This window comes from Peromyscus leucopus, chromosome 8b (genome assembly GCF_004664715.2).
Source record: "Peromyscus leucopus breed LL Stock chromosome 8b, UCI_PerLeu_2.1, whole genome shotgun sequence".
Lineage (NCBI taxonomy): Eukaryota > Metazoa > Chordata > Mammalia > Rodentia > Cricetidae > Peromyscus > Peromyscus leucopus.
Window position 1 is genome coordinate 2,036,665 of NC_051086.1, and position 15,585 is coordinate 2,052,249.

General features: G+C 44.2%; 1 pseudogene; it reads right to left on the reverse strand.

Moving 5' to 3' along the window:
• Positions 1 to 5,729: 5,729 nt before the first annotated feature.
• On the reverse strand, positions 5,730 to 6,811 carry LOC114680764 (annotated as a pseudogene).
• Positions 6,812 to 15,585: the final 8,774 nt, after the last annotated feature.

A 15,585-nucleotide genomic window follows, 5' to 3' on the forward strand; every position in this document is an offset into this window, starting at 1 on the left:
AGTTCCACATATGAAAATCAATCAATGTAATACACCATATAAACAAACTGAAAGAAAAAAACCACATGATCACCTCCTTAGATGCTGAAAAAGCCTTTGACAAAATCCAACACCCCTTCATGATAAAGGTCTTAGAAAGATCAGGAATACAAGGAACATTTCTAAACATAATAAAAGCAATTTATAGCAAGCCAACAGCAAACATCAAATTAAATGTGGAGAAACTCAAAGCGATACCACTAAATTCAGGAACAAGACAAGGCTGTCCACTCTCCCCATATTTATTCAATATAGTACTAGAAGTTCTAGCTAGAGCAATAAGACAACAAAAGGAGATCAAAGGGATACAAATTGGCAAGGAAGAAGTCAAACTTTCACTATTTGCAGATGATATGATAGTATACATAAGTGACCCCAAAAACTCTACCAGGGAACTCCTAGAGCTGATAAACTCCTTCAGTAAAGTGGCAGGATACAAGATCAACTCAAAAAAATCAGTAGTCCTCCTATACACAAATGATAAAAGGGCTGAGAAAGAAGTCAGAGAAACATCACCCTTTACAATAGCCACAAATAATATAAAATACCTTGGGATAACACTAACTAAACAAGTGAAGGACCTTTTTGATAAGAACTTTAAATCCCTAAAGAAAGATATTGAAGAAGATATCAGAAAATGGAAGGATCTCCCATGCTCATGGATAGGTAGGATTAACATAGTAGAAATGGCCATCTTACCAAAAGCAATCTACAGATTCAATGCAATCCCCATCAAAATCCCAACACAATTCTTCACAGACTTGGAAAGAAAAATACTCAACTTTATATGGAAAAACAAAAGACCCACGACAGCTAAAAGAATCCTATATGATAAAGCAACCTTTGGAGGCATCACCATCCCTGACCTCAAACTCTACTAGAGAGCTATAGTAATAAAAACAGCTTGGTACTGGTATAAAAACCAACATACGGACAAATGGAATTGAATTGAAGACCCTGACATTAATCCATGCACATATGAACACCTGTTTTTGACAAAGGAGCCAAAACAATACAATGGAAAAAAGAAAGTATCTTCAACAAATGGTGCTGGCATAACTGGATGTCAATATGTAAAAGATTACAAATAGATCCATATCTGTCACCATGCACAAAACTCAAGACCAAGGGGATCAAAGACCTAAACATAAATCCAGTTACACTAAACTTAATAGAAAAGAAAGTAGGAAGCACTCTTGAACGCATTGGCACCGGAGACCATTTCCTAAATAAAACACCAACAGCACAGACCCTGAGCACAACAATTAATAAATGGGACCTCTCAAAACTCAGAAGCTTTTGCAGGGCAAAAGACACAATCAATAAGACAAAAAGACAGCCAACAGAATGGGAAAAGATCTTCACCAACCCCACATCTGACAGAGGATTGATCTCCACAGTATTTAAAGAACTCAAGAAACTAGACATCAAAATACTGAACAGTCCAATTAAAAAATGGGCTAAAGAGCTAAACAGAGAATTCACAAAACAAGAACTACAAATGACTGAAAGACATTTAAAGAAATGCTCAACATCCTTAATCATCAGAGAAATGCAAATCAAAACTACTCTGAGATACCACCTTACACCTGTCAGAATGGCTACAATCAAAAACACCAATGACAACCAATGTTGGAGAGGATGTGGAGCAAAGGGAACACTCCTCCACTGTTGGTAGGAATGTAAACTTGTACAACCACTGTGGAAATCAGTATGGCGGTTTCTCAGAAAATTAGGAATCGAACTACCTCAAGACCCAGCCATCCCACTCTTGGGCATATACCCAAGGAATGCTGATTCCTACCATAAAGATACATGCTCAGCTATGTTCATAGCAGCACTATTTGTAATAGCCAGAACCTGGAAACAACCTAGATGCCCATCAACGGAAGAATGGATGAAAAAAATGTGGCACATATACACAATGGAGTACTACTCAGCAGAGAAAGACAATGAAAGCATGAAATTTGCAGGCAAATGGATGGAACTAGAAAAAATCATCCTGAGTGAGGAAACCCAAACCCAGAAAGACAGTCATGGTATGTACTGACTCATAGGTGGGTTCTAGATATAAAAAAAAAGAACAATCAGACCACAACCCCCCCCCAAAAAAAAAAAGACAAGGGAGAGGGACAGATGTGCACGGAAAGACGCGTGAGTGAAGGGGGCCTCTGGAATCATGGCGCTGGCTTATAAAGGCTGTGCCGCAGGCCCATGTGGATATTCCAGGCATGTGCATAGATCACGTGGTTGCATTGCGCACTTCACACAACCTCGCAAAGCCACAGGGTCCGGGTCACGCCAGATATTTGATCTGGAAATGACCAGGCAGAAGTGACTAGATCCCCCCGGGCATGCTCAACCATGCCCAACCGTGGGGGCGCGATGTGAATTCATATCACTCTGGCTTTGGAGGAGCAGGTTTAGCAGACAACCTTGCAGATCTTCTCTGTGGCTCCTTGGCTTTATCTCCGTTGTTTCCCCCTTATCCCCTTCAGCCTTTCTTTTGGGCATGGCGGCGGTGGGGGGAGGGGTGTCCATCCAGGGGTCGTTCTCGCTGATTCTTCACACTCCTCCCTGATTCTTTTTCATATATAAAAGTTTAGGTTTGTGATTCCTTTCAGATTCCTTGTAAGATTACCTTTCAATATCAGTAATAAAGTAATTGGCCCTTTCTTTGTAACTGTAAAACGCAGCCTGCCGGTAAAAGACCTGACTGAAAAGAATACCCTGCTTGCCCACACAGTTAATCTATAACAAGTAGCTTGGGTATGAATGTATGTGGGTTCTTAAGATAATTTGCTTTTCACCTGTAATATATAAAATGTTTAATCATGTAAGAGATATGGAAAACAATATTTTTTATGTTTGTTTTTGTATTCATTGTAATCACTAATTTGAAAGACAGAATATAACCATTTTGTAATTTTTATATTGCCTGAAAGATTTTGCTGGGTTATATAAGCTGTAAGGGACAGAATAGAAATAGAATTAGAGAGAGTTAAAATGAAACCATCAAGAATGAGGGAAGGAAAACATCAAGAATGAGAGAGTTAGATGGAACTATACTGGAAACATCAAGAAAAAGATAGAGCTAGAAGGAAACCATCAAGAGTGAGAGAAGGAAATCACCAGGAGAATAAAGAATAGAGAATGCAAAAGAATACAGAAAGGTCTGAAGGAAACTGTCAAGAGAGTGAGTGTCTTTTCCCCTAACCCTCTCAGATGGAGAAGTCCAGCATGCACCGATGCTGTGGGTTTCCCTTTGAACCCTGTGCCGCTTGGAGGCTGGTCCCCGGGCAGCGATATCCATAGAAAAACCACATCTCAAAACAAAATAGGGTGAACTATGTCATTTCCCGGAGAAACAATCCTTGAGGAGCCCAACCACGGTGACTTTAAGGAGCTGTTACTTCTAGCCTTTTCCGGTCAATGGCCTGAATGTCAACTGTGGGTCACCAGTTCTTGGCACCAGCTGCTGCCTCTCATACTCACTCTTGTGTTCTTCCTGGGCCTCAGCAGGCAAGGTCTGCCTCCAGGGAGTAGTCCCTACTGGAGGGTGTCAGCAGGCACAACGGCACACCCCACAACACGTCTTCCCTCGGTAACTCGTGATGGTCCAGGGTCAGGAAGGGCAAGCATTTGCCAGAAGCCACAACAGATGTGGAGACGTTGTTTTACAGGGCAGTGAAGAGGAAAGGTCTGTATGTCAGTTTATTGCAAAAACTAACAACAACGGGGCCTTTCAGAAATGACAGACCTGGACTGCGTTGACTACATTTTGCAAATATTTTGAAACAGGATCTTGTGTAGCAGAAGTAGTCTCGAATTTTTGTTATAGCTGAGGCTGGCATAAACTCTTGATCCTTCTGTGTTTGCCTCCCGAGTGCTGGAATACAGGTGTGGACCACTACACACTTTTTTTTTTTTAAGGCAAACACCAAAGCCTCGTGTCATGGCACATGCCTGCAATCCCAGTAATCAGGCGGCTAAGGAAGAGAATTGGTAGTTTAAGGGCAGCCTGAAATGTCTAGCAAATCCCACTGAGAGCAGGATGGAGAGAGGAAGTAACGCTTTCAAAGGATAACTATAAAAGTGGGCTGGAATGTAAGTCGTGGGGAGAATGCTCAGCACACCCAAGGCCCTCAGTTTTGAGCAACGCCAGGGTATCAGTCAGTCATCCGGGCTTAGCTGTCAGATCAGATCTCACTACAGTCACAAAGTTAGATGTGGACTGGGGGGTTTCTCAGTGGTTAGAGCACTTGCTGCTCTTGTAGAGGACCTGGCATCAACTCCCAGACCCATGTGGTGGCTCACAACAGCCTGTAACCACCCAGCTGCTGAAGTCTTCTGGAAAGGATGGGGTAACTCTAAAAATAATGGATCTGAGAGAACACAAAAGCAGAGGTTTTTCGGGGAAGTGGGGCTTGGTCCACAAGGGAACAGGAAGAGGCCTGGCAGCGGGTCTGAGCAGAGTGAACATTGAATGTTGGTTTCTTTACCACGTGCCACACACATGACCTCAGCTACGTGCACTCCTAAGGTTATACAGCCCATCGGGACGCTCCTAAAGGGTCCCAGGTTTTTGTTCTCCTCATCTCTGTGGGCCTGAAGACGTGTCTCCTCTGAGGCTTCTGAAATGCTTTTATTGATGGTAGTAGTCATATTTCACAACAGGTGCTTTTGTGGCCCAACCTCTAGGAAGACCATAATGGAGGACACATATGAAGATTGCCCATTAGAAACACCTCAGATGTTTTCTTAATCTCACTGTTACCCCACCCTGCAGAGCTCCAGCTTACTTGTTCAATACGGAGATTTTACACTATAATAGATTCCTAGGTGATCACAATGTTCAACTGCGCATGTTACACATATCTTCCTACAGACTCTTAAAACAGGACCATCTCCTAGAGGCAGGTGAGATGGCTCAGTCGATAAAGGCACTCGCCACAGGCTTGACTCTGTGAGCTGGATTCCTGGAACCCACACAGTTGAAAAGAGATAAATCACTCCTACAAATTGTCTTCTGACCTCCACATTACAGGCCATGACATGCACGCACGCACACACACACACACACACACACACACACACACACACACACACACACACACAAATACATTTAAATAAAAACAAAACATTTAAACATTTTTTCTTGTTTATATTTGAGATAAGGTCTTACTCTGTAGCCTTGGCTGGCCTAGGACTCGCTATATAGACCAGGGCCTCAAACTCACAGAGACCCACCTGCCTCTGTGTACCGCACCACACTTAGCTCAAAAGTAAACCTTACTTCAGACAGGAGGTAGTTTGGTCTGTCAGGTTCTTGCCTTCCAAGCACCAGGGGCTGAGTTTAATCCTCAGAACCAACACAGAAGCAGGACACAGTTGAGTGTGTTTGTAATCCCAGGGCTGAGGGCGTGAATCCAAGTGGAGTCCAGGGGCGCACAGGCCAGCCAGTCGAGCCTAATTAATGAGCCTAAGGTCCCATGAGTGACACTGTCTCAAAAATAAGGTGTATGGCTCCTGAGAAATGACATTCAAGATTGACCTCTGTCCTCAGTTCACACATTCACAAACATATACCAAATGTATGAACATGAAGCATAGACAGACAGACAAACAGGCAGGCAGACAAAAAGTAACAAGCTGACTGGCACACAAAATAATTTTAAAGTTTAGTATGAATGCTACAGAATGTATTTCAGTGGTAGAGCTCTGACCTAGAACCCCAGAAACAAACAAAAGCGAGACCAAGTCCCATTATTTGGTAAACACATTCATGCACCTGGTGAATGAAACAATTGTTTTTGACTGAGCCCAACACAGTCCAGTTGCTGAATTGTGCTCAACTCGGAAATGTGATAGAGAACAAGGATCAGTCCAAATCTTCTCATTAAACAGAAGAAGTCCTTCTCTGGACCACTTTGCATAGAGCCCCTTTCAGGTCCCTGTTCCTCAGGCTGTAGATGAAAGGGTTCAGCATGGGGGTCACCACTGTGTACAGCACGGTGGCTGCCGTGTCCTTCTCAGATGCCTGTGCAGATAAGGGGTTGAAATACACGGCGATGGATGGTGCCATAGAAGAGGCCGACCACAGCCAGTTGGGAGCTGCAGGTGGAGAAGGCTTTCCATCTTCCCCTCGGGGATGAGACTCTCAGGACAGCAGAGGTGATGCGGGTGTAGGAGACCAGGATGCAGACAAATGGGGTGACCATGATCACAGCTCCCTCTGTAAGAATCATCAGCTCATTGAGGTGTGTGTCTGAGCAGGAGAGTTTCAGGAGGGGAGTGGCATCACAGAAGAAGTGGGAGATGATGTTTTCTGCACAGAATGAGAGTCTAGCCATGAGCAGGGTGTGTAATAGGACATTCAGATTGGCAGTGACCCACGATCCAGCCACCATGAGGACACAGAGCTGATGGGTCATCTTTGTTGTGTAGTGTAAGGGGTGGCATATGGCCACATACCGGTCATAGGCCATCACAGCCAGCAGGAAATTGTCCATGTTAGCAAACACACAAAGAAAGTACAGCTGTGTGAGACACCCAGAGAAGGATATGGCCTGACTCCCGAGTATGTGGTTGGTCAGCACCTTGGGGACAGTGGTGGAGGAGAAGCAGACATCCACAAAGGACAGGTTGCTGAGGAAGAAGTACATGGGGGTGTGCAGGCGGGAGTCTGTGCTGATGGCCAGGATGATGAGCAGGTTTCCCAGGACAGTGGCCAGGTACATGATGAGGAAGAGCAGGAAGAGGAGCTGCTGCTGGGGCTGCCTGGAGAGTCCCAGGAGGAGGAACTCAGAGATGCTGGACTGGTTGCTGCCTCTCAAAGGTCTAAGCCCAAGTGAATAGGAGACAGTAAATTCAAAACATAAATGGGCATGGTGTGATAGAGCACCAGGCAGGATCACATTTGCAAATCAGTTCATAGAATTGATAACCCAGGATGCACCCAGCCTGTCTACACATCTGCTTTCCAACACTCAGCCCTGATGTATTTTCTACCTGAACATTCCTGAGGCCACACAGCCTCTAAGTATAGCTATGTCTGTTTTTACATCTCTCAGCTCTCCTTCCAACTCCTCTTCAGCTCAGAACGTCAGAGAAACGGTCTGTTGGTGCTGTGTTTGTCACAAGCGATAACAATGGATTCAGGCTTCTACACTGGCTTCTGGCCTCTGGAAGGAGGCAATAACTTCAACCCTGAGTAGGCAAATACGTGTGCCTCCACTGTTATAACCTTACCTGGGAAGGGAGGTTGGTGCTATCCAACACTGTTCACCTTGACCTTATTTTGGGGTTTGTGATGTCTTGGAAACATTGGCGAGTCCTAAGCTAGTGAGGAGCAGATGTATAGGGTCTTGGTCTTCTGAGTGGGAAAGATGTTCAGAACAATCACAAAACAGTCATTTATGGCATTCTCTTTGGCTACTGGGACCAGTATCCCTCAGAGCTTCATTAGAGACAAAAAGAGAAACTCCCATCTACGGTTTTGGCCCCTTTGGACCAAACAACAATGATAAAGAATACCATCAAAGCTTACATACAATGCTTAGAACAAAATGTATAGGTTTCAGAAATGAGTCCCACGTTGGTAGACACAGATCTCCAGTGGCATTATTTACGACATCTGCTCTCATTGCTTTTGTGATCTGAGCCTGTGCCTACTGGTGTGGAGATGAAAATTTTATATTCTTGTACCTTCAATGTAGTCTTTGCTTTCTTGTGTCTGCTCACATTCAGCAGTGATCAGTGATGTCACATCATCTTCAGTTTGAGGCAGGAAACTAAGGGTATACACTGAGCTGGACTTTGGATAAAGTAAAGCTTGAACCCAAGAGGCAAAGTCTATAAGGAACTTGGCCTTTATAGTAGATGCCTTTTGAGGTACCTTTCCAACTCACACGGTTTACTGCTTTCTTTGGATGGAACCCTTATCCCACATAGGCTCAGCATGGTAGGTCTGGGAAACCATGTCCTCTCACACACATCTCCACAGCAGGTGGAGGTGACGCCATGTCCTCCCACACACATCTCCACAGCAGGAGGAGGTGACACCATGTCCTACCACACACATCTCCACAGCAGGCAGAGGTAGGATGAAGTTCCATCTGTGCCTATCACTGTGAGGATGGGCCAAATGTGCAACTCCAACCCTCTTCTGCTTCCCTGTTCTTACCTGAGAAACAGTCAGGAACTAAAGAAGGAAACATGCAGAGCTCCCTCCGCCCCTCACCTGAGGTCTCAGGCAGCCCCAGTAACCTGGACTGACCAGCTCAGCTGCCACCCAGGCCCACATCCAGGGCCTTGGGTCGGTCCACCGTAACATCTACCCCATCTATGTCCTGCTAGAGCGTGTAAAGGGCCTGGTCCTGCAGAATGAAACCTGCAGGATCTCCATGTTTCCGGTGGCTGGGGGATATCCGAGCAGAGTTTCAGAGAGGACCCAGTGATGAGATGCTGTGCTAGAAACCTGAGGCCTTGAACCAGACCACTCACTGCAATGAACATCTGCAAGTAAAGATGATTGTACAAGGGGGGTGGTGGACGCTTAATAGCATCGGAGCAGAGCAGGTGGATCTTGAGTTCGAGCAGCTGCTACCAAGCGAGTTCTAGGAAAGGCGCAAAGCTACACAGAGAAACGCTGTCTTGAAAAATAAAAAAAAAAAAAAAGTTGATTGTACAAAAGGGTGAGCTATGTAATACACATTTCCCAGTGCCACCAGGACACATGAAAAGGTAGTGGAGTGGCAGGAAAAACAGAGAAAGGAAGAGGGTTTTTGTTTGTTTGCTTGCTTGCTTGCTTACTTGCTTGCTTGCTTGGTTTTTTAATTTTCTTTTGGGACAGATGCTGCAAGGGTGAGGGACAGATATGAGAGGACTGGGAGATGAGCAGAACTGGAGTGCACGATGTGAAATTCCCAAAGAATTAATAAAGAAATTATGTTTAAGAAGAGAGAGAGAGAGAGAGAGAGAGAGAGAGAGAGAGAGAGAGAGAGAAAGGAATGAAAGAAAGAAGAGAAAGAAAGAAAGAAAGAAAGAAAGAAAGAAAGAAAGAAAGAAAGAAAGAGAGAAGAGAAGGAAAGAAAGGAAGAAAGGAGAAGGAAGGAAGGAAGGAAGGAAGGAAGGAAGGAAGGAAGGAAGGAAGGAAGGAAGAGAAGAGAGATGCAAACAGGCTAGTGGTGCACACCTGTAGTTCCACTGTGGAAACTGAGGCAGAAGAATTGTAATTCAGAGACTTGCCTGAGCTTCATAGTAGAGGAAAGTAAGGAGGGGGAGGAGGAGGAAGGAGGGGAAGAAGAGGAAGAGGAAGAGCAAGGAAAGGAGGGGGAGGAGGGGAATTATTTGAAGAAAGCCCTTCCTGGTTTTCCAGTTCTAGATTTAAATCATTTTCTTTTTTTTTTTTTTTTTTTTTTTTTTTTTTTCGAGACAGGGTTTCTCTGTGTAGCTTTGCGCTTTCTGACTCACTTGTAGCCAGCTGGCCTCGAATCACAGAGATCACCTGCTCTGCTCCGAGTGCTGGGATTAAAGGCGTGCGCCACCACCGGCCGGCTTAAATCATTTTCTGATGACTGCTATTTTCAGGCGCATTTTGCTAAAGATTAATAATTGTAAATGTAGAAATAAATTGCACTAGTTTATAACAGGAAGAATTTATGTATTTATGTGGGTAGTTTATAACAGGAAGAGTTCATGTGCGTATGTGGGTGGCTTATAACAGGAAGAATTCATGTGTGTATGTGGGTGGTTTATAGCAGGAAGAATTCATGTGTGTATGGGGGTAGTTTATAACAGGAAGAATTCATGTGTGTATGTGGGTAGTTTATAACAGAAGAATTCATGTTGTATGTGTGGTTTATAACAGGAAGAATTCATGTGTGTATGGGGGTAGTTTATAACAGGAAGAATTCATGTGTGTATGGGGGTAGTTTATAACAGGAAGAATTCATGTGTGTATGGGGTGGTTTATAACAGGAAGAATTCATGTGTGTATGTGGGTGGTTTATAGCAGGAAGAATTCATGTGTGTATGGGGGTGATTTATAACAGGAAGAATTCATGTGTGTATGTGGGTAGTTTATAACAGGAAGAATTCATGTGTGTATGTGGGTGGTTTATAACATGAAGAATTCATGTTGTATTTGGGGATGGGTGGTTGTGTGTACGAGTATATGTGTTTGTATGTGCATATGTATGCTTATGTATATGTGTGTATGTGTTTGTGCATGTGTACATATGTGGGGTTGTTTCTGTGTGTGTAAATGAATATACAAGTGGTGTGTATGTGTGTTGAGATGGGTGTGTATGTGTATGTATGTACAGGGGATATGTATGTGTGTTGGGGTGGGAGCATATTCATGTTGGAGTTAGCATGTAAATGTATGTATGTGGGGGGTGCACATGCATGTGGAGGCCCCAATTTGATGTCAGGTGTCCCAGTTACTGTGCTATTGCTGTGAAGAGAGACCATGGCCGAGGCTGCTCTTATAAAAGAAAGCATTTAATTGGAGCCTTGCTTGCAGTTTTAGAGGGTTAGTGTTTGACCATCATGGCAGGACGCAGACAGGCATGGTGCTGGAGCAGTAGATGAGAGCTTTACATCCTGATCTGCAGATAGTAGGGGGAAGGGCATGTAGGGAGAGAGAGGGAACCTGGTGAAGACTTTTGAAACCTCAAAACTCACCCCCAGTGACACACCTCCCCCAACAAGGTTACACCTACTCTGACAAGGCACACCTCTTAATCTGTCCCTAACCAGTCCACCAATTAGCAATTAGACATTCAAACACACAAGCCTATGGGAGCCATCCTCACTCAAACCATCACATCGATGTCTTCCTCAGTTGCTCTCTACCTTTTAGATTTAGGCAAGGTTTCTTGCTGAAGCTAGCTATCACCATTTCTAGCTTAACTAGCCAGCTTGCCACAGGGATCCCCGTCCCTGACTCCCGAGGATTAGGATTACAGATGGCCACCTGGTTTTCACATGGGGGATCTGGACTGGGTCCTTACACTTGCATGGTAAATGTGTGTACAATGAGCCTTCTCCACATTCCCAACAGTTTTAGTAAATGAATCTTGATTCACCAGCGGATTAATAGCTGATAAACAAATTGTATTAGCATTCCCAGGCGCACCATTCATGGGCTGGGAGCAGTGGGGCCAGGGGCAGCGACCAATTTTAGTGGCAGTTGCCTCAGAATAGCCAACGGCAGCAACAACACTTGGTTCCATTACCCAGATCTGGTTACCAAATCGGTGCTCTTTGAGACTGGGTTGAACAGCCCTCCAGGAAAACGGAACCAACCATTGAACATATGTATTCTCTCTCTCTCCCACCAGAAGGAAAATCCCTGAACAATGAAAGGCCCTGAGACCCCAGGCCCCAGAATGTCTTTTGCTTCTGCTGTGCTTTTACACATTTGCTGCTGCTTTCTTTCTCTGGTATCAGACATGGTGTGAATGGGTGTGGGGAGATTCCCACTGCCTGTAATGTATTGTGTGTTTAGCTCATAGAAACATCCCATTCTACTGGGCATTTTTACCTGTGGATTGTTATGAAGATGATTCCTCATTAAGCTATATTGTCTAATTGATAATAATAATGTTAACTTATACAGAGTTTTTGATAAATAAAAATAAATACAAGGAAATGTTATACAGCTAGGGTCTATGAGCTTTACCTAAGGAGCTACATAGATCACAGTTCAGCTTAGTGATTAAGGAAAATAATTTGAGTCTCAGGAGCCAGGCTGGCTCTAATTCTCTTAATGCTGAATGACCCAGTCATAGGTTTCAGTGTGCACCATCAGCTGAAACAAAGTCTTAAAATAACTTCAGGTTAGATCAGATGCTTTGATAATAGTGTGTGTGTGTGTGTGTGTGTGTGTGTGTGTGTGTGTGTACAGTCATTTATTTGTTCTAAAACATGTTTATGTTATTATTTTACACAGTGAAATATGAACACAAAGAAACCCCCCACAACAAAACAACTTCACATTAGGAAACTGACATTAAATGCTTTGAGAGGGCTCCATGAAAGCAGGTCAGTAAAAACTAAAGAATAAAGACTGTTGACAAATTATCTGTAGGCTACAAAACCATAAAAGATTAGGAAAACAAATTTCAAAACCTCAAATAACTCATGAATGATACTGTAGTTCTCTTACTATAGGAAAGCAAGGCAAGATGGCTCAGTGGTTAAGGGCACTGAGTACTCTTCCAGATGACCTGGGCTTCTTTCCCAGTGCCCACTGGGTAGCTTATCACTATCTGTAACTCTAATTCCAGAGGATCCAATGCTGTCTTCTGGTCTCCATGGGCACCAGACACACATGTGGGACACAGGCATTAAATAAATTAATTTTAATGAAAAGAAAGAAAAAGGCTAGAAGTCATAAACTGCTGTCTGAAGGGTGGGCCAACCCAGGAAGAACTAGGGATTTCAGAGGACTGGAACACTAAGCCAGATATCTACAGACTGGGAATGAGTGTAATGATATACCTGACTTAAAAATAAATGTTTAGAGGATATGAGTTTACTAAATTCAATCAAATCTCATAAAAGCCAAACTTTTTTTAATGTGGCCAATTTTAAAATACAGTGGAATAGGATGAATTATAAAATCCAATAATCTGAATGTTATAAATTCATTGCATTCATTAATAAAGGGAGGTATCACAAAGCACATCCCTAATGTGTCAAAGAATACAACCAGAATGTTGAGTACTCTAACTCAATTAGAGCAAAGCATAAAAATGAGTCTCTTGTAGCAAGAGCTACCTACTTAAACAATGAGCCTTCACCATCACCCGGGAGGACTATCATCGCTGAAGCTTTTCCTGCCTCCACGGCCACTGCTGCCCCCTCTGCCTCACCACACTGATCTCTCATCCCATGGTGTCTCTGTCTGCCTCAGGAAACTCCCAAGACAATTCCTTATGTGTCCCTGTGTATGTGAGCCTGTTGGCTAGACCCTGAGCTCCAGCCCTTTCTTGGTATCCTCTGCATCAGCACAGGGCCTGAGAGTCAGTTGACATTCACATTTTTGTTGAGGAAACAGCCCTGTGTACAGACTGTGACGAGCTTTCTTGTGGGACTGTCTTTGGACTGCCAGTCGACAAATAATGACTCAGAGACTAATTAGTAGTTATGAAAGCTTGGCCTTAGCTTAGGCTTTTTCCCAACTAGCTCTTATAACTTAATTAACCCATATTTTTAATCTATGTTCTGCCATGAGACTTGGTTACCTCTTCTTAGTATGGCACATCTGACTTGCTCCGAATCTGTTGGCAAAATTCTTTGATAATAGTTTTAAGATGAATAGCCCCAGAAAACAATCTCAAGTTCACAAGGACACATAGCTGAGTTATAGATCCATTAGGTTAGGGTCAGAAATACAAAGCAGCCCAACTGTTGCTAGCTAACGTTCTTTCCTTTCTAGATTTGGTTGGTGATCAAAGGTGATGATTAATTCCTTATACCCATTTCTGCTCTCAATCTCCTAAATAAAAAAAAATATTGATGGGCTATGGTGGCACACACCTTTAATTAACCTCAGCACTCAGGAGGCAGAGGCAGGTAGATCTCTGTGAGTGCGAGGCCAGCCTGGTCTACAAAGTGAGTTCCAGGACAGCCAGGGCTACACAGAGAAACCCTGTCTCAAAAAAAAAGAAAAAAAAATTTTTAATTAAAAAAAAAAGTACTGATGAGTAGGTATGTACTCTAAAGATTTAAAGTAGAGCTGACTGATTTTTTTTCCAAGCCAAACTGTATTCAGCTTTATTAAAGATACTTTCCATAAACAATCACGGTTTTCCAGGTAGGACATGGGCAGACAGTCATTAACAGTATACAAGAACTTCCAAACTCCCTTCTTGTATAGAAGACCAAAATCAGAAAGCCACTATAAAACCTGATGAGTCTTCATTCAGTGCTTTGCAATGGGGGAGAGCTTAGAGTGAGGGCTGACAGTTCACATTGAGGATGTTGTTTAACAACTTTTCACAAGCCGACCCTGACTTTCAAAAAACCAAACGAACACTGCAGAATTATCAGTCTGAAGATCCACAATCTTTTATAAAAGGAACCGCTGCTCTTTTGAGGGCACAATGATACCACTGCAAAGTCCAGATTGCCCAATAGACCGGCGAAACCAATTGTGGGGTCAGGTTCCAACAGGTTTCTGTTTCTAAGGGAGTTAAGTCTATGTTGATGGTACAGGGGAGGAGGATATAAAAATGAATTTAGAGTTTCACACACACGGCATTTTGTGCCATGGTGGTCACATATGTCAACACCAGGACGTCTCTCCTGGGAGCCAAGAGGAGTCTTTCAAAATTATCAGGGAAAGATGTTTTCCAACATCAACTATCACCAATCCAGCTTGGGAGACATTTTGTTAGTGACACATGTTCCTTCCTTCCCAGAAACAAGGAAGTGTTCTGTGTGCTAACAACATAGCTTTAAAAAAAAAAAAAAAAAAAAAAAAAAAAAAAAAGAAAAAAAAATCTGCTTTTTTTTCTCTGTGTAACTTTGTGCCTTTCCTGGAACTCACATAGTAGCCCATGCTGGCCTTGAACTCACAGAGATCCTCCTAGCTCTGCCTCCCGAGTGCTGGGATTAAAGGCTTGCACCACCACCGCCCGGTCCAAATGTCTGCATTTTTATAAGACTTGATAAAAAATAGCATACCAAACTGTGCAGTACACGGTTATCAAAGATGCACACACTTCAGTTGGCATCTCTGGCACCATCAGCTTTCTGTGCCTGGTCTGTTTTGGTGTCTCCATTTTCTGCAGGATTAATCGCATCCTTACCAGCACCGACCTTCCCCTTCTTCCCTTGGGACCTGCTCTCCCTCCTTTGCTGGGGTCTTTTTAGGCTTGGGCTCTGTGTTGGTTTTTGCGGTGCTCTTACCCTGCAAGGAAAAGTCACAAAACATGACAGAATCCACTAACAAGAGTTTTATTAAGATAAGGGAGAGGGGAGACGGGCCCAGCGGCGGCCCGCAGAGTATGACTGGCCTGGAGGCTGCGGCGGTGGCAGCGGCCGACAGGGACATTCAGGCCTGGCAGCAGCCAGCAGAGACATTCAGGCCCAGTGGTGGCCCGCAGAGGTAGACAGGCCCTGTGGTGGAGACAAGCAGACGCAGGTAGGCCTGTGGCAGCGGCCCGTGGAGGTAGACAGGCCCGGCGGTGGCGGCTGCTGCGGCCAACAGGGACATTCAGGCCCGGCAGCAGCCGGCAGAGACATACAGGCCCAGTGGCAGACCGCAGAGGTAGACAGGCCCGGCAGCAGTGACAAGCAGAGGTAGGTAGGCCTGCGATGGCAGCCAGCAGAGACATACAGGCCCGGGGACAGAGACAAGCAGACGCAGCTTGGAACAGGGATGCCTCTAACCCCAACACCTGGGGAAGAAGCTATCTCTGTGGGGCAGAACCAGAACGAATCTGAACACTCCATCTGAGGACAACCCAGGGCCCAGCTGCTGATCCTGTGAAACCCAACAACTTGGAGGTGTTGGTGAGACTACCCCCG